We start from the raw sequence: 20688 nt of genomic DNA on the forward strand, positions 1-20688 counted from the left end.
CTTGAGTTACTTGACAAAGTAACTGGTCTAATATTACTGAAATCCTATAAGTAATAAGTTATATTACTGAGTTACTGCTAAAAGTAATATATTACATGTAATATGTTACTTTTGTAATGAGTTACCCCCCACAATGATTGTGACATAAAGCAGAAAACGAGATGAGAGCAGAGGTGCGACTACAATAAAATGGCTGCAGCAAATGTCACGACAAAGTTCTTTCCCCTCTCCCCCAGTTCTCTTTGACTGTTCTTGTGACTGCTGCTGGGGGGTGGGGAGTTTCAGATCCTCTTGCTAGTGCTGCTCGCTAACGTCAATGCTAGTCGAGCGCTGTCATAACTAGTATATAGGGGAAGAGGAAGGCAGGAACACAGACATCACGGTTCAGCTGTGTCTCCAGTATTCCCAGTGTTTTCAAGATGTCTCCTTTGGGTCTCTGTTGGTGTATGTGTGTGTGTGGCGTGCAGGGCGGGGCTCCCAGCTTACCTGGCACAGGTGGACATCATCACCTCATCATCAGTCTACCTGTATATCAACCCTGGCACGCCATCCAATCGTTGCGAGGTTCTTACACCTCAAAGTGTTTTACGATTGTTTCTGTGTAGATATAGAGGTGAGATGTGTCTGTGTGTATGCTTTACACATCGAGGGCCGTGGCCCCCTGTGCTCTGTCAGCTTGTTGAAATGGTATTTGGAGGCGGGGCACAGGGCAGGGAGGGGGGGGGGGGGGGGGGGGTGATGGTTGAGGGTCCCTCCTTTATGGGGGCCCCTGTAGTTACTATGTACTACCAGATATCTAAGAGGGCATTTTTGACACTGCTTTAGAATTCAGCCCGGGATCATGCATTCAAGAAACGTGTTGCTTCAGTGTTTTCAGCAACGTGGTCTGTCTTCTACACTGCTTCATAAAATGTCCTACATTCTTGGTTAATGTCCTGTGTGGATTATAGAGGGGTCTGTCATCATCCATAACAATTGTGAGCAACAGTTTCTAATTCGATGACACCTCAAAGACATCCAAGGCAATATTTGCACAATTTAATTGTTTTATTTAGTTCAATAATGAGTTTTTTTTTAATCCTTTCATCCATCAGACATGAAACATTTGTAACTAGAGGACACTCTGTAGAGAGTGCAATGCATACCTCCGCCACACTGTGATGTTACCTGAATCCGTGTGGAAGTTAGTGTAAGCACATTTTTGTGATTGGCGGCGGACAAGGACATGGACATGGAAGGTAATTTTTTTTTTTTTTACCTTTATTTATACAGGGGGAGTCTCACTGAGAGCAATGCTCTCTTTTTCAGGAGTGCCCTGTTCACATTCACACACACATTCATACCTGGAAGCTGAGCAGTACAACCACAGTCTGATCTGCTGGCCACTGAGCAGCTCCACTGGAGTGGTTTGGGGATAAGGGCCTTGCTCAAGGGCACCTCAGTGGTGGTAATGAGGGAGGGGCAAGCGCTGCCTTTTCACTTTCCCCACCCAGATTTATCCTGCCGGTCCCGGGGATTGAACCGACGACCTTCCGGTCACAAGCTCGCTTCTCTAACCGTTGGGCCACCACTGCCCTAAAATCACTTCTATGTTGGCCCATGACCAACCTGCACATCCGTTCATAACTTTTGGAGATGTCCTGCTGACAGACAGACAGACAGACAGACAGACAGACAGACAGACAGACAGACAGACAGACAGACAAACAGTCTCCAGCCAACTCTGTGGCAGAGATAACCATGAGCAGAGCAGAGGAGAACTTTACCTTTCAACCTACTGTTATGCAACCCACTAGAACAGAAAAGGCTTTTTGCTTTGTGTAACACCGCTCTTGGGATGTTTAAAAATACAAAGAGGTCATCATCTTGAAACGGTCTCCTAGGTAACAACAGTGTGTGCTTGCCTACCAAAGTGTGAGGTGTCCAAACACGCTCTTAGCTGCCTGCCCAAAATCCCACAGCCCAAGATGGACTATTATACTGCGGTGGCGTAGAGAAAAGGGTTTTGAGAACATGGAGGGCCTCCAGGACCACGGAGCCCCACGGAGGGTGGTCCATATGTTCACGGTGAAGAATGGGAGCCAGCAGAACAGGAAGACCCCCGCATGATCCGACGCAGTGTCTTAACAGCCTTCCTCTCCTTCTTCAGACAGCCGTTCTCCACGCTGGCCTCGCCTCGTCTGCTGGGGTCGGGCCCTCATGGGGTTTCTGCTCATCTGAAGCTGTCTGGCCTGCTGCTCCATGGCATGGATTCACCTCACCTCACCTCACCTCACCTCACCTCACCTCACCTCACCTCACCTCACCTCACCTCACCTGTCTCCGGGCTGCCAAGATTGTCCCATACGCAAAACGGCATGTTCTCCTGTGCGGCGCTGCAGAACCTGCAGAACCCAGCAGGAGGCCGAGGCACACAGAGAGGGAGGAGATCACACACACCGCTATGTCTCGGCACAGTGCCGCGCAGCTGAGGGTAAAGATGGACATGTTCTGAGAGTGACGTTCAGCAACACATGGGCTTGGCAGAAGCGGCACCCAACGTTCTAGGTGTCAATGGAACGCACGAGACTGAACGGCATCACCGGCACAGCAACCAGGAAATCTGCCATCGCCAGGGACACCACAAAAGCATTGGTGGGGCCATCTAGTGGCTTTGAAAGTGTGCCACCGTGACGTCATGACGAGCAAGTTCCCCGTGCATGATGGTGGAGATGGTGGACGGGAGAAGGAAGAGACACAGCAGCACACAGACAAAAAGCAGCGGTTGTTTGTGTGTAGGAGAGCAGAAGTGCTGCCATCAGCAGCCAGACAGGCTGTGGTCGTCTGATCGAGACATTTGTCCCGGCGATGCAATCATGATGCGACAACAACCCAGAACATCGACGTCGGCAGAAACGGAGCGATCAGAGGAGTTGCTCAAAAGAGGCGTGTTGCATCCAAGTTTCCACACAGTTGTGAATCCATATGATTCATGGGCTCGTGACTTTTCCTTCTGTGAGTCTGTGTAGTCGTCGAGTCTATCTGTTTCTTCACCATATTGGGGACCACAGATGTATGGCTCTTCTGGTTGTCATCTCACACATGTTCAGTAATGGTCCATGACCCCCGCACAGCCCATCATGAATACATCATGAACTGCCCTGTACCAGTGTGAGTCGGGCCATGCGCTAAACGGATATACTAATTGATATAAGCCATAAGACATAGGCTCTCTCGATCCTAACTTAACTCCTAACATAGGACATCAAACCTTCACGCAGATAACTGCTCCGGTCTGTTAGGACGTGAATGGCTTTGAAAATGAGTGGGACAGATTAAGATCTTCCTCTCATCACTGTCATATATTGTATGAGCCACTTTTGTAGAAAATACTTTAATCTCCATCTCAAGTTCCTTTCACATCCAGAAAGTGGAATTATACAAAGATTGCCTATCAAATACGGGGCCCTTTGAGTCACTTTCTATGCCGATTTAGCTTCTCATTATTGATAAGGTGCCTTTATCAATCACACCTTTTTTAGATTTCAAACATACAAAGAAGATTGTTCACTGTGCACACAGCAGATCAACCAGATTATACTTTATTTCCACAACATACCATAAAGATATCAAGTGACGGCAACAGAAACGTGTTCATTTTGTTTGATCACACATTTGACACAAGTCAGTTCCTTTGACATATTCAGTCTTTTGACAGACAGCACAGACTGACGGGGAGGAAGCAGAGACTGTGCTTCAGCTTCAGTGTTTCTGCCTACAGTATCATTTCTATGCCTTCCAAATTCACTTTTAAAAATTCTAAATGCATGCATCGGTCTCGCCCCGATCCACCAGTTCATTTGATACGCCGTCTTAAAACCCGCTTCAAAATCGTTCTCTCATTTGACTGTCCACTGTAACAAACATTTTGCCTTCATGTCGACCGCACATACAGCAACATAGGTGACAATACTGATACAGCAGCATGATTACTTCAGTTATCTTCAGCTTATAGCGACCACGAATGACAATGACGTGGATCCACGCGCAGACGAACGATCATGTGACCAGGATCCACGCGCAGACGAACGATCATGTGACCGGTGAGTGGAACAAAACACTGTCATCCTCCATCGTCTCTCCGGTGCAGAAGAGCACTCTGTCCTAATCTCATACCAGGAATGAATCAGCAAGTCGAGGCTCCGTGCGACTCGACGGTCAGACCTTGTCCTCGGGCGTGACGCCATCTTTCTCCATCCCTTCCCTGTCTCTGCTCGTCCCAAAGGAGAAGGAGAGCACGCCACCAGTAGTTTCCTCCGTGGAACTCGCTCCCACAGAGCCTCCACCACCAGCACCACCCACCACCTCCCCTCTCCCAGCCGACCCCAGCGGACAGTCTGAGGGGCTGCCGGGCAGGAGAGTGTTGGTGGGGGTGGTGGCGGAGGTCGGGGTGGTGGCGGCCCCCCAGATGAAGAGGCTGTCCCCCTCGGGGCAGGGCGGCAGGCTCCTGCTCAGGTAGCTGGGGCTGGGGCTGGCCGAGGACGGCAGCGTGCGCTGGCTGCCATTCAAGCAGCTGGAGTTGTGCTCGCCGGAGTTTTTGCGCGAGCGTCCGGACGAGCCGAAGTTGGGGGAGCGGTAGTTGTACGCCCGCCACCCGGGCCGCTTCCGCTGGTGACACTGACACCGGAGGATGCGGATGAAGGCCAGCTTGAACTCGCGGCTGTAGCAGGGGTAGATGATGGGGTTCAGGCAGCTGTTGAAGTAGCCCAGCCAGAAGATCACCTTGAAGAGCGTGTCGGGCGGCCGCAGGTTCACATTGAAAGAGCCTGCAGGGAGAGGAACACAAGGGGAACCGGGAAGAGGGAAATGTTGTGTTACTTTTTGGTTTGGCAAGAAGAACGTTCCTTCACTCTCTGACACTGTAAGGACCTGCGGTGGCTCCGATTTTTAGCTTGTGACATCATACAAATACAGGAAATCTGGCTTGAGAGTATGTTATTATCAAGTTTTTTCAGATTTCCCCCCAAATGTACTTGGCAATTCCCTGCATGGTTGTCCCAGTCATTTCTCTCCCTTTGTTGTAGACAGTAGTAGTTGTAGTTGTAGACTAGCACATGCTTCCTCCGATACATGTGCAGTTGCCAGCCGCTTCTTTACATCGGACAGCAGGGAGTTTCACCGGCAGGACGTAGCTTGTGGGAGGATCACGCTATTCCCCCCAGTTCCCCTCCCCGGGCCGAACAGGTGCCCCGCAAAGACCAGAGGAGGCACTAGTGCGACCAGGACATAATACCCTTAATGCAGCTTCCCGACGCCCGACCAAGCCGAAGGTAATATGGCTGCTCGAACGCTCGTGTTGGTAGGCAGGGAACCTACCGCTGCCCTACCCAGAGATTATGTTGTCCTTCTCATTATACCGTTCCAAATGATAGTCAACGTTAAATGTAGGCTAGACTTTCTTTACCGTAGTTCACTACCTCTGCCAGATGGGCACTTAAGATGACCATCCTCCTCCTTACATTGTTTGACTATGGTGATGTTGTATCTAGCCTACAACCTACAGAACTACATGTGTCCTTGAGCAGCTGGCTGTATTGTACCACTCTGCTATTAGATTTGCCACCAATACCCCAGGACCACCCATCACTGCAACCTCTGCTTACAATAGACCCTTTTCACGGGGGCCATTTTGTGTCGAAAAAGCAGAATAAACACAGGTGCAAGCAAAACACTAATGAGGGTTTCCAAATTCCAATCATGGAAGTTTGAAACCCTCATTAGTGTTTTTGCTTGCACCTGTGTTTACCCTGCCTTTTCCACACAAAATGGCCCCCGTGAGAAGGGTCTATACTTACCCCCCCCCCCATATATTCTATAAACAGTTCCAATTTCTTAGAGAGCCTCAAATAGCCTACCTCCCTTAGTCACTCTGCGTTTCGATTTTCTGCACCCAATGACTGGAATGAACTGCAGTAATTACTAACACTGGGCAATTAAATAAGATTAACAGCTCTATAGGGCTCTATCATGGCCACTCTTATAGATTTCCACTCCCGCAATTATGCTGTTATTCTTGTATGCTGTACAATTTGTGGCCTGCTTTTTCTATTGTGTTGCATTCTGCTGAACGCCCTGTCTTTTGTCTTCCTCCACTCTGCTTTTGTTTTACTGCTTATTATGATTATGATTATTATTGTAATGTTTGTTGATTAATGTTGCCTGTCTAAGCCGCAATAAAAACAATAAAGATTATGTGTGTGTGTGTGTGTGTGTGTGTGTGTGTGTGTGTGTGTGTGTGTGTGTGTGTATATGTATATGTATATGTATATGTGTGTGTGTGTGTGTGTGTGTGTGTGTGTGTGTGTGTGTGTGTGTGTGTGTGTGTGTGTGTGTGTGTGTGTGTGTGTGTGTGTGTGTGTGTGTGTATATATATATATATATATATATATATATATATATATATATATATATATATATAATGTGGCTTTGGACACCTCCCTGTCACTTCACTCATAGTACAGATGTACTGTATCTTGCCTTTACAGTGTCGATTATGCTCTCTGACTGCAAGTTATATTTCATCCAGTAGGTGGCAGTAGATTACCACAGCGCTTTACATTCGGTCTGTGTGTGGTCAGTGTGTCGGATTGAGACAACGGAGAGCAAAAGACCTGAGACATTCAAGAAAGACGTGGTAATGAGGAAGGACCAAGATGAGCAGACAGTGTGTTTCATCTGTGAAACCCACGCAGCAGGTCTGTGACATCTGTGAAACCCACGCAGCAGCAGGTCTGTGACACTGTCAGTGTCCATCCCTTCAGAACATGTTCACGATAACACACTGAGAACGTGGGAGGGCCCCTGCAGTCCTTGGACAGACAAATGGTGGGGGAGGTTACATGCTTAAATATATCTCCTCTGGTGAGTCGGTAGCGCTGTGGTGGGCACACATCATTACAATGCTTTTGACAAACATTCAAAGAAGTAGGCTGCACAATTGACGGTGATCGTAGGTGTGTGTGAGTGAGAGATAGTGAGAGAGACATAGAGATAAATAGATACATAGAAAGAGAGAGAGAGAGGGGGAGAGAGAGAGACAGAGAGATGGCTGGGCTGGACAGAGAGGGGGAGATGATTGATGTTGAAGGTGAGAAGCTCTCTCTCTCTAATGGATGCTGAATGGTGCTGGAGTTGACACTTTAAAATGTTAAACAATCAGAGACGTATTGACTGAGACAACAACATTAGCTCAGACACGTTCCTGATGTCAGCTAATGAGTGTGTCTGGCCTGTGTTAAACTGCTATCTGAAAAGACTGAATATACAACAACATCATGACGTGACAGCGGAAAAAGCCTCGGGAATAAAAACGGGGAATTATGAAATACTTTTAAATCCTTTCATTTATATGCTTCTATTAATGTGAAAGAGACAAAGAACTGGGTCCGTTTTGTGTGCGTGTGCACATGCAGAGTATGTCACTGTGTGTCTGAACACCAATCTGCTCCAATTAATATCACCTTCCTACAGAGATTGATAATGCAATCTATAATCTCAGGCTTTCGAGTGTGAAATTACCTCTGTTACGATATAGAGACCTCAGCTCGCCTCCTTGAGTATCATACTGTATCAAGAAGCTTTTACTATTCTTTGATGCTCTGATGGCGTACATTACAATATGATGTGATATATACATTACAATATGATGTGATTATGTGCAAAAATGTAGTCAAGGGGCGATTTGAGTTGATTGGATCAACTTTAGTGTTTGAAAACAATTAAACTTTTACCCAGTGAACCAGTGTGATGAAAACCCTCTCTATACTTCAATCAGAGAGAGAGAGAGAGAGAGATATCTATCTATCTACATCCCAATCACAGGGATAAACCACAATCTTACAGATGGTCTCTCTCTCTCTCAATTCAATTCAATTCAATTCGATGGGGCTTTATTGGCATGAAAAACATACGTATATATTGCCAAAGCAAGTGTAAAATGAAAGCAAAAATGTGCGTAGAGTTAAAGATATAGGAGAATAAAGAAGTGTAACATTGCACTCAAATATAATACACATAAGTTAGCTTAAGAGTATGCTTACAATTAAATATATACTAAGGAGGTGTGTAAACAGAAACAGCTGTACATAAGAGTATAAACATTAACTTAAAAGGTACAAAGAGAAAATTGTGCTTGATGGCTGCTGAACGAAATATATACAGTACAAGTAAGGGTATCTCTCTCTCTCTCTCTCTCTCTCTCTCTCTCTCTCTCTCTCTCTCTCTCTCTCCTCATAGTGCATTCTTTCTTGTGCCCCTATCCGGGCAAGCTGACCGACGTGAATACTTTGATAATTATGATGGGGACCCCAAGAATCTCAAATGTCCCCACTAGACCTTTTGTGATGCATCTTGTCCTACACTGCTGGCAGGAGCAGACAGACAGACAGGCATGTGGAGAAAGCTGTTCTGACAGATGGAGCTGCCAAATGAACACATATTTCTGTGCGTTGACAAAGTTAGACGCAGCCTTTTACTTGTTTCTTCCCAATAGGTTATGATGAGTTAAGAGCTTTGCTTGTGGGAGTGTTGGGCAGATCATGCCAGGAGAGCTGGTGGGAGTTGGACTGTTCTAGTGAGGATAAAACCCAGAACTCACTCACTCTGCACCTCCTTGGCCCGGATCCGGCGGGGTCGAGATGCCCGAGAGAGAAGCAGCGTAGCCTGGGAGGCTGCACTTCCTTCTCAGGGGTCTCAGAGGGGCTGTTTGGAGTGGCATCTGCCAGGGCAAACACAGCTGCAGCATGCCTCCCAGGACGGGCCCCTATACGAGCAGCGAGAGGCCCCCCGCTGGGACCGACCCGTTGGGCCACTGCCCGGCTGCCCGCAGTGCCTCTTTTACACACACACACACACACACACACACACACACACACACACACACACACACACACACACACACACACAGCACACACACACACACACACACACACACACACACACACACACACACACACACACACACACACACACACAAGCACAGGGTGGAAGTGTAGGAAACACACAATCTGAATGGAATCTAGTTAGCAACATGCCTTCCTGTCAGCACAGAAGGAACGTCTCTGTGTGTGTTGTGTGTGTGTGTGTGTGTGTGTGTGTGTGTGTGTGTGTGTGTAGTGTGTGTGTGTGTGTAGTGTGTGTGTCTGTGTGTAGTGTGTACATTTTTGTCTCTTAAAGATAAGTGTGTTTATGTTGAATGGCTCTACTGTCAGCTGTGAGGATGCGGGGGGGAGGGGCGGGGCTTGGTAAGACAATGGGATATGGATACACTGTAGCTGTGGGAGGATTACTGTTGCTGCGCGCACCTTCTGTTAGTGGCGCTGTGTGTGTGTGTGTACCTCCTGTTAGTGGCGCTGTGTGTGTGTGTGTGTGTGTGTGTGTGTGTGTGTGTGTGTGTGTGTGTGCACCTCCTTCTGTTAGTGGTGCTGTGTGTGTGTGTGTGTGTGTGTGCACCTCCTTCTGTTAGTGGTGCTGTGTGTGTGTGTGTGTGTGTGTGTGTGTGTGTGTGTGTGTGTGTGTGTACCTCCTGTTAGTGGCGCTGTGTGTGTGTGTGTGTGTGTGTGTGTGTGTGTGTGTGTGTGTGTGTGTGTGTGTGTGTGTGTGTGTGCACCTCCTTCCTGAGGAGAAACACATCTACCAAAAACCAGTATGAAACAGGAACATCTATAAAACAAGACATCCTGTTGTTCTCACCAGGGCTAAGATGCGATGCCTATTCTGTGCCATGTTCACACACACACACACACACACACACACGCACGTACGGACACACACACGTACGTACACGTGTGTGTGTCTGTGTTAATTTTGTCAGCTATTTTTATTTAATTTAGTCTTAGTCCTGTGTCAAATGGCGTATCATATTTAGTCAACCTCATCCTGTTTTTATTTAGTCAAGTTTTAGTCGACTAAAAGTTTGAGCATTTTAGTCTCATCTTAGTCACATAAAACCGTAAGTATTTTAGTCTGGTTTTAGTCAACGAAAACTGATTAATTAATTAATTTATTTTTTATATATATGTTATTTTCAAACTGTGCACATTTTAGTCTAGTTTTAGTCAATTTAAACTGTTGAATCTGCTGATGCGCTTGCACTGGTAATGATCGTTTGAAGCAGTTTTGCCAACACTTTCCAAAGGAAAGTAGCTAGTGCTGACTCTGCCCGCCCGGGCCAGTGTCGGCGTACGCCGGTAGCAATGACAAGTGGAACCTATTTACAGTTCCTGCTCATCCTGCAGCTGAGGCGAGAAGGGAGGGAGGCTGGCTGCGCTGTGTGGAAAGCGCTCAGACCTCTCTGGATATAACATAGCCATGTACATTTTGGGAACACAGTGCCTCATAGTCATACACATATAAATAAGAGCATTAGCTAAGGCGGGTGGGTTCTGTTGTAACTGTGATCTCTGTAAATGTGTTTTTAAGACAGCTGCCAGCTACATCTATGATGCTGCAGCACAGGAAACTGAACTGCTGCATTGAGGGGGGGAAACAGTCTATAATTAGTATTCATTTTTTTTGTCTATTTTAGAATTTAGTCTTAGTACTGTGTCAAATGTCCTTGTTAGTTTTGATCATATTTCGTCAACCTCATCCTGTTTAATCAAGTTTTAGTCGACTAAAAGTTTGAGCATTTTAGTCTCATCTTAGTCAAAGAAACTAAAAGTAATTTTAGTCTTGGGGGAAAAAGGTCGTTGGCAAAAAATGTTTGTCATAGTTTTCATCGACGAAATGAACACTAAAGCTGCGTTCACACCGACCTATTAAAGTTTTTCGCTGGCATCGAGTTTACATACAAAGTCAATGCAAACGAGCGATTGAGCGTATATTCGCCAGGGAGAAAAATCGCTGGGCGTCCGAGCGACAGAGACAGAGCGATAGGGAGAAAATTCGCTCGTCGCCCGAGATGAAATATCCCAACTCGAGCGAAATTACACTGGCATCAGTGGCTCGCTGTTCAACGCTGATTGGCTGCCGTGTGAGAGTGAGTCAAGGATCACACTGGCTTGGAACAAACCGCTGGTTTATTGTGTGGCAACAAACCGCATTGACAGCTGATTGACAGGCTGACAGCTGACATGAAGTGAAGTCTGTACTACCGGTATAGAGCTCGCATTAGGAGCACGCTGATAGGCTTAGCTTGTAAACAACTATGGTGGCTCATAGTGGACAAATATCATGACATTGCGTAACGTTATAGCCCCCAGATGTCCGTCAATTCTTGTGCCTGTTGATGAGCGATTTAAACAGAGCGACAGAGCGATTCCAAAGGGTTGAATCGAGCGACAGAGAGAAAAATAAATATCTCGGTGTGAACACAGTTTTACACACGCACGTGCACAAACAATCTGTTTCGATCATTTCTTGATCTAACAAGACAGAAGTATTATTGCCTTCACACAGATTGCTTCCAATGAAGCCATGCCATTAAGCTATTTTAGGAACATTGGCTCGACATCCCGGAGGCCCTCGCTATATATCGGCCCCACCCCAAACCCGCCACCACCCACCCCTCTGCCCTGTGCCCCATGGCCCCTCCATCATGGCCTCTCCATCGTGGTTCTCCCATCTCCTTTCGTCTCCATCGCTTTGGCACTTAGCTCTCTCATTATTCATCTCCTTCGTACACCATTTCAATTACCTCCCAGAGCTCTGGGGCCAGGCACCTCGACGTGGAGACAAGCACACACACACACACACACACACACACACACACACATATGTGCACACGCACACACACATGTACACACACACACACACACACACACATGTGCACACACACACACACATGTACACACACGCACGCGCACACGCACGCACGCACACACACACACACACACACACACACATGTACACACACACACACACACACACACACACACATGTGCGCGCACACACAGACACACACACGACACAGACACATCTCTTTCCAGTGACTCTTAAAAAAAACACATCTATACAGAAACAATCAGATAACATTTGGAGTGTTAATTGGTTTCTCTCACACATTTGCACTCGTCGATTAACGAGAGCCCTTCACAGGACATTAGTGGCCGTTCTGGGTGTTAACGAGCCCTTCACAGGACATTAGTGGCCGTTCCGGGTGTTAACGAGCCCTTCACAGGACATTAGTGGCCGTTCTGGGTGTTAACGAGCCCTTCACAGGACATTAGTGGCCGCTCTGGGTGTTAACGAGCCCGGGGGAAAATGTGCACAGAGAAATAACAGAACAGACTAATGATGTCTGTGCGGCTGAGATGAGGGATGAGAGAGACAGAGTGGCAGCTCTGTAAGTCAGCTACATGTGATGTTGTGGCTTCTTTCACCGTGGACACAATCAGTACGTTTGCATGCACAGTGAAGTGGAGCTATGCTTATAGCTTGATGAGGCTATTTCAGAGTACTGTCCTTGTGCCAGTATACAAACACGGGTGGGAAATCCATTCTCCCCAAGTCTCGTTACTCCCCCACTTGTCTTCTTCAAGCAGGCTTTAAGCAGGGTTAGTGCTGCTGACCTAGCAAGCTAACTTGAAATAGAGATTGTGATAGTTTCCAAACTCCACATAAACCACACATATATACACAAAGCTGCCCCTTGTTAGCTCAATAGACCTTATTCGATTGACGTCACTCACGTAGGGGCACGCCCACCGCCGCCATGTTGTCGACATAGCGCTGCAGCTCTTCAGTGACAGCCTATGTAAGAGCAGCGTTTATAGGAAGCTAGCCGCTGTTAGCGTTACCTGTATCGTTCCAATTGTGTTCGGATGGTGACCTGCGTTAGGCATGGCTGTAGTAATGACAGCAATAAAGTCCCCGTGGTTTGTTTCTATCTCTACCGTCCTCAGACGTGAAGGGAGCGAGACTGGGGATACGTCAGCAGCACAGGAGATGTGTGGATAGTTGGGAGAGACAGGTGAAACTTTCTGACAGCTCCTCACAGCAAAGTCTGTACACCTCGTTCTTTTGTTTATTTATTACAGGCATTAACGGCAGCATACAAACAACAACTGTGGTTTTTTTTATTGCTGTCATTACCATCGCTATTTTGTAATGGAACAGAAATGACAATAAGGCTGTTACTAGTTGTCAGCTGCATCGCTGTGTGCGCGCAGGACGGTATGTCAACAATAATATTGTTGACATACCGTGCCGTCCAGGGTTAGCGAATAAGGTCTATACAGTTGAGACTAAGATATTCCATTAAAAAAATATTTTTTATAGCCACAGATTTAGCTACTACATCAATGAACTTCACATTTAGCTTTAGCTAATCGCTCCCTGGCCGCTAACACAAGTTCCTGTTGCCAAATCTCGCGAGAGTGTGTTGCTGAGACAGAGACGGGTCTTGAACAAGTTTAATTTCTTTCTGTCTGAAAAATGCAGTGTCAGAATATTCAGAAGAGGCAGTCTTGCTTGAAATCCCATCGTCTTTGGTGTAGTACGCTCTACTTTTGAGATGCACCTTCTTTTGAGATGCACCCTCTGTTTATGTTTTATGCGTTCGACTTCCGGATCAAAGCCTGGCACGGGAATTTTAGCGCATGCTAAAGTCGAGCTAACATGTGTACATACATTTCAAAAGTCCGGTTTTAGGTGGACTAATGCAATAATTCGATTTTTTAAAGTGCATATAAACATACTGAATGTAAAGGAAAGTGTACCATCAAATTGGATTCTTTCTGTAAGGCCTAAAAGCGTTCACGAAACATTGGCAGCTTTCACTGGTTGGAGGCATTGGTCCCGTAAGAAGCCTTTTTTGGTCAGTTGCTACACTAGACTGTGATGATTACTATATAATTGGCTTGTCAGACTCACCGCTATTACAGTGTCATTTCTACATAAATGTGATACAAGAATGTGTTAGGTCAAAACTTGTGAAGTGCAGCCTAAACAAGCAACGCTAGACTCTCAGTGAGTGTGTGAGATTTGGGCTGCACTTTGGCCAAGAAAGTTTAACAGTAACTCCAAAAGCTTGATGTGTTTAAAAGTATGAAAGTTGGATAGCCTTCCTTGCTCCAAATCCTTTGAGTAAAAGGAGATAGATAAACCAGAAAAGGAACGACCCACACACTGGTACTGGTACTGGTACTGGTACTGGTAGCTTCCTGCTTGCCATGTATATAGCCTCCAAAAACTACACAAAAATGTTTTCAGCTCTTTGACAGACTGTCTTACCTGCATCAGATAGCTGACATCAACCTATTGCTGTTGTCACGTGAAAACTCTTGTAACCCCTAAGAAGAATAAGTAACATGTTTTTAGGCAATCTTTCGTTTATCTAACTGATTTTGAAAAGGGTTCGGCGACCTGAGGGTTGTTGAATCTTCTTGACCCACAGAGTGGAATGTAATCCTTCAACTGAAATAACCTAAAATATGAAAATCACCAAAATTGGACTTATGAAGTTTTCACCTGACAGGTTGAGACTTCAGAGTCAGAGGGCGAGAATCTCTAGCTGGTACCGGCCTGCCACTGATCATCTACTGTAGGTCTCTAGCTGCCACCAATCATCTACTGTAGGTCTCTAGCTGCCACCAATCATCTACTGTAGGTCTCTAGCTGCCACCAATCATCTACTGTAGGTCTCTAGCTGCCACCAGCCTGCCACTGATCATCTACTGTAGGTCTCTAGCTGCCACCAATCATCTACTGTAGGTCTCTAGCTGCCACCAATCATCTACTGTAGGTCTCTAGCTGCCACCAATCATCTACTGTAGGTCTCTAGCTGCCACCAATCATCTACTGTAGGTCTCTAGCTGCCACCAATCATCTACTGTAGGTCTCTAGCTGCCACCAATCATCTACTGTAGGTCTCTAGCTGCCACCAATCATCTACTGTAGGTCTCTAGCTGCCACCAATCATCTACTGTAGGTCTCTAGCTGCCACCAGCCTGCCACTGATCATCTACTGTAGGTCTCTAGCTGCCACCGATCATCTACTGTAGGTCTCTAGCTTCCACCAATCATCTACTGTAGGTCTCTAGCTGCCACCAATCATCTACTGTAGGTCTCTAGCTGCCACCAATCATCTACTGTAGGTCTCTAGCTGCCACCAGCCTGCCACTGATCATCTACTGTAGGTCTCTAGCTGCCACCAATCATCTACTGTAGGTCTCTAGCTGGCACCAGCCTGCCACTGATCATCTACTGTAGGTCTCTAGCTGCCACCAATCATCTACTGTAGGTCTCTAGCTGCCACCAATCATCTACTGTAGGTCTCTAGCTGCCACCAGCCTGCCACTGATCATCTACTGTAGGTCTCTAGCTGCCACCAATCATCTACTGTAGGTCTCTAGCTGCCACCAATCATCTACTGTAGGTCTCTAGCTGCCACCAATCATCTACTGTAGGTCTCTAGCTGCCACAAATCATCTACTGTAGGTCTCTAGCTGCCACCAATCATCTACTGTAGGTCTCTAGCTGCCACCAGCCTGCCACTGATCATCTACTGTAGGTCTCTAGCTGCCACCAATCATCTACTGTAGGTCTCTAGCTGGCACCAGCCTGCCACTGATCATCTACTGTAGGTCTCTAGCTGCCACCAATCATCTACTGTAGGTCTCTAGCTGGCACCAGCCTGCCACCGATCATCTACTGTAGGTCTCTAGCTGACACCAGCCTGCCACCGATCATCTACTGTAGGTCTCTAGCTGACACCAGCCTGCCACTGATCATCTACTGTAGGTCTCTAGCTGGCACCAGCCTGCCACCGATCATCTACTGTAGGTCTCTAGCTGACACCAGCCTGCCACCGATCATCTACTGTAGGTCTCTAGCTGACACCAGCCTGCCACTGATCATCTACTGTAGGTCTCTAGCTGGCACCAGCCTGCCACCGATCATCTACTGTAGGTCTCTAGCTGCCACCAATCATCTACTGTAGGTCTCTAGCTGCCACCAATCATCTACTGTAGGTCTCTAGCTGGCACCAGCCTGCCACCGATCATCTACTGTAGGTCTCTAGCTGCCACCAGCCTGCCACCGATCATCTACTGTAGGTCTCTATCTGCCACCAATCATCTACTGTAGGTCTCTAGCTGCCACCAATCATCTACTGTAGGTCTCTAGCTGGCACCAGCCTGCCACTGATCATCTACTGTAGGTCTCTAGCTGCCACCAGCCTGCCACCGATCATCTACTGTAGGTCTCTAGCTGCCACCAATCATCTACTGTAGGTCTCTAGCTGCCACCAGCCTGCCACTGATCATCTACTGTAGGTCTCTAGCTGCCACCAATCATCTACTGTAGGTCTCTAGCTGCCACCAATCATCTACTGTAGGTCTCTAGCTGGCACCAGCCTGCCACTGATCATCTACTGTAGGTCTCTAGCTGCCACCAGCCTGCCACCGATCATCTACTGTAGGTCTCTAGCTGCCACCAATCATCTACTGTAGGTCTCTAGCTGCCACCAGCCTGCCACTGATCATCTACTGTAGGTCTCTAGCTGCCACCAATCATCTACTGTAGGTCTCTAGCTGCCACCAGCCTGCCACCGATCATCTACTGTAGGTCTCTAGCTGCCACCAATCATCTACTGTAGGTCTCTAGCTGGCACCAGCCTGCCACCGATCATCTACTGTAGGTCTCTAGCTGGCACCAGCCTGCCACCGATCATCTACTGTAGGTCTCTAGCTGCCACCAGCCTGCCAGGGATCCTCTAGGTGGGGTTTGGAAACTTAATAAATCAAAGGGGACAGAGGAGAGAGAGAAGCAGCTGCGACGACATCCAAACCATTACTCATAAAAATGACAGGCACACACATGAACGTATGCCCGCCTGTAGTGTGTACACACACACACACACACACACACACACACACACACAGACACACAACAGGCCTCCACACGCACACAGGAATCCCGTGCATTAGACTTCAGTGACCCTATGCGGAGGAAGGAGCAGGGTAATAATGAGAGTGAGACAGGAAATCCCTCTGTGGGTGGAGGCTAATAGCCTCAGGGAGCAGCGCGAGACGAGAGCTGCTGCCCTGCTAGACCTCCCGTAGCGAAGCTTAGCTAACACACAGGAGAGAAGCACAGAGCTAACACACAGGAGAGAGAGCTAACACACAGGAGAGAGACACAGAGCTAACACACAGGAGAGAGACACAGAGCTAACACACAGGAGAGAGACACAGAGCTAACACACAGGAGAGAGGCACAGAGCTAACACACAGGAGAGAAGCACAGAGCTAACACGCAGGAGAGAGAGCTAACACACAGGAGAGAGGCACAGAGCTAACACACAGGAGAGAGGCACAGAGCTAACACACAGGAGAGAGACACAGAGCTAACACACAGGAGAGAGAGCTAACACACAGGAGAGAGGCACAGAGCTAACACACAGGAGAGAGAGCTAACACACAGGAGAGAGGTGCAGAGCTAACACACAGGAGAGAGACACAGAGCTAACACACAGGAGAGAGGCACAGAGCTAACACACAGGAGAGAGGCACAAAGCTAACACACAGGAGAGAGGCACAGAGCTAACACAGGAGAGAGGCACAGAGCTAACACACAGGAGAGAGACACAGAGCTAACACACAGGAGAGGGGCACAGAGCTAACACACAGGAGAGAGGTACAGAGCTAACACACAGGAGAGAGGCACAGAGCTAACACACAGGAGAGAGACACAGAGCTAACACACAGGAGAGAGGTACAGAGCTAACACACAGGAGAGAGGCACAGAGCTAACACACAGGAGAGAGACACAGAGCTAACACACAGGAGAGAGGTGCAGAGCTAACACACAGGAGAGGGGCACAGAGCTAACACACAGGAGAGAGGCACAGAGCTAACACACAGGAGAGAGGCACAGAGCTAACACACAGGAGAGAGACACAGGAGAGAGGCACAGAGCTAACCGAGAACTACAAGCTCCCCCACAAATCATCTTTTGGTTAGACTAGAGATGGATGGATGAAAGAGGCACCAGGCATCGCTGACCGGGTCTGACTTAATGGGTAATATATCAGTTGACAGGAGGCTGTTGGACTTATAAATCAGTCTTAGATAAAGTTGGATAGTGTTGTGTTGTTGTAGTGTTTACAACACAGATTGTGCATGTCCCCTTGGAGCATTCTTCTGGTACGACCTCTACACCCACGACTGCGTGGCGACACTAACCTCGAACACCATCGTGAAGCTTGCAGACGACACAGCAGTCGTGGGGCTGATCTCCAGGAGCGACGAGATGGCCTACAGAGAGGAGGTGGGGGCCCTGGAACAATGGTGCCAGGACAACCACCTCTCTCTGAATGTCTCCAAGACCAAGGAGATCATTGTAGACTACGCACACCCCCAAATCACCATCAACGGCACAGTGGTGGAAAGGGTGGACAGCTTCAAGTACCTGGGAGTCAACATCCACCAGGACCTGACATGGGCCGGCCACACCACCACTGTTGTCAAAAAGGCCCAACAGTGACTACACGGACTCAGGCGCCTGAAGAAATTTGGGCTAAGGCCAAAGATCCTCAGGGACTTCTACAGAGGCACCATTGACTGACTGGCTGCTTACGGGAACTGCACCACCATGGACCGCAGGGCGCTAAGAAGAGTGAGGCGCGCGGCCCAGCACAGGATGTGAGCTGCCAGAACTGCAGGAACTGTACAACCAGCGGTGCCTCAGGAGGTCCCTGAAGATCATCAAGGACACAAACCACCCCCACAACAGCCTGTTCTCCCTGTTACCCTCAGGGAGGAGATACAGGGTCCCAAGAGCACGCACAAATCGCTTGAGGGACAGTTTCTTCCCGCAGGCCACGAGACTCCTTAACATACACAAATAAATTCCCAACAATCATGTAGTAGCTGTACTGCAGCTGCTACCATTACGTATGTTTAATTATGTCTATGTTAGTTGCACCTGTGCAAACAGAATGTTTAATTATGTTTAAATTATGTCTATGCTATTTGCACCTATGTGCAGTGAATGTGACTGTTTTTGGCTTGTTTTATTGCTTTACTGTTATTGCTTGTTGTTTCTCTTGTTTTCCTGCACCTATATGCCCTGTTATTTTGCACTATGTTGTAACAGAGTCTACAGCACAATAATTTAATTTAACAAGTGATACTTGTACTACGGAGTGACAATACAAATCTTGAATCTTGAATCTTCTTGGTAGTTTGTTGGTTAGTATTATACAATCGTGACCCTCCTCAACACCGCCCCCCCCCCCCCCCCCCCACCCCCCTACTGCTCTCTGGAGCCTCTCAGATCCACAAATCAGAACTTTTGAATATTATGACATTAGTTATGCGCTGCTGGTGTCTCATTAAGACCGTCTCAAGGCAAAAATAATGCCTGCTGTCTGACACGGCAAAGTCACCCTGTCACAGGTAAGAGTGTGTGTGTGTGTGTGTGTGTGTGTGTGTGTGTGTGTGTGTGTGTGTGTGTGTCCATATGTGATGTGCAGCAGGCCCAGCAGCATAAATACATTCCAATATGACTAGAGTAAAGATATACACACACAGGCACGTGCTCTCTCTCTCTCTCTCTCTCTCTCTCTCTCTCTCTCACACACACACACGCACACTAGAGATGTAACGGTATGAAAATTTCACATCACGATTATTGTGACCAAAATGATCACGGTTATCGTATTATCACGGTATTCGTAAAAAAAATAGCTGAAAATGTTCAAAAAGTACAGAGAGACTCACTGAAATCATTTTACAACGTTTTATATTGAAAACTCAGACCCAAAAAGGATTGATCCACTCACTGAAATCATTTCTCCAAGGCTGCACGTTTGCATCTGGGAGACGGTTGCCAACTTTGGTTGATGATGGACAGTATTGACCATGTTTTTCAAAGCACTGTAATCACGGTACCACGGTTTTAATGATAATGAAAATTTGAATCCGTACGGTTATCGTAAGGAATTTTTATCACGGTTATCATTAAAACCGGTTATCGTTACATCGCTAACGCACACACGCGCACACACACACACACACACACACACACACACACACACACACACACACACACACACACACACACACTTGTCTTATCTGATCTTGTACAACAGAGTCACAGACAGGAGGGAGCAGCTCTCTGGTCCGGACTACATCACTAAATGAAGACGATGTTTTCCTAACCTCCTCACCACACCATGCCCAGTGGCATGTGGGCACTGCACAGCAGGAAATATTGTTTCATTTCCTCTGTGGTTCCCTAAACAACCAGGAGGACAGCCGGGTCTTGAACAACCCACACTGGCATGTGGGAGCCCTGGCTGAGCGGAGCAGCGGGGGGGCCTCCTCCTCACTTGTTGGCACACATTAGGGACTTTCATTGTGGGGTCAGTAGATCAAATTGGGACTCAGGAAATATAATACCAAGATGATATGAATAATTGTTTGGATTCCATCTTGTTACAGTAAGAGCCCCTTCTCAGACCCATGAGAACATGAGGCTCTGTGACGGATCCCATCTTACGTGCCCTGAATTCAGAGGCTACAACATTAGTGCCCCTCTGTCTTTTAATATCCGGGGAGTGGGCCTGAGTGGGCCTGAATGCTGCAGCACTTGAAAGCCTAGGAGCTCAGACATGGATAGTAATGTGATCAAATATGACGGAGAACTTTCAAAGTCACGACTGAATTAACTGAGTAACACAAACAAACAGCGATTGTGATAAAA

General features: G+C 47.4%; 1 pseudogene across 1 annotated transcript in view; it reads right to left on the bottom strand.

Annotated features, from left to right (window-relative positions):
• Positions 1 to 4197: 4197 nt before the first annotated feature.
• Positions 4198 to 20688, bottom strand: part of LOC310790845 (alpha-1A adrenergic receptor pseudogene) — a 17828-nt pseudogene continuing 1337 nt past the window's right edge. The window contains exon 2 of the transcript in view: positions 4198 to 4805. The product of the transcript in view is annotated as an alpha-1A adrenergic receptor pseudogene (transcript). The remainder of the gene's footprint in view (positions 4806 to 20688) is intronic.

The sequence above is a fragment of the Poromitra crassiceps genome, assembly GCF_964638095.1.
Source record: "Poromitra crassiceps genome assembly, chromosome: 15".
In the NCBI taxonomy this organism is placed as follows: Eukaryota; Metazoa; Chordata; class Actinopteri; order Beryciformes; family Melamphaidae; genus Poromitra; species Poromitra crassiceps.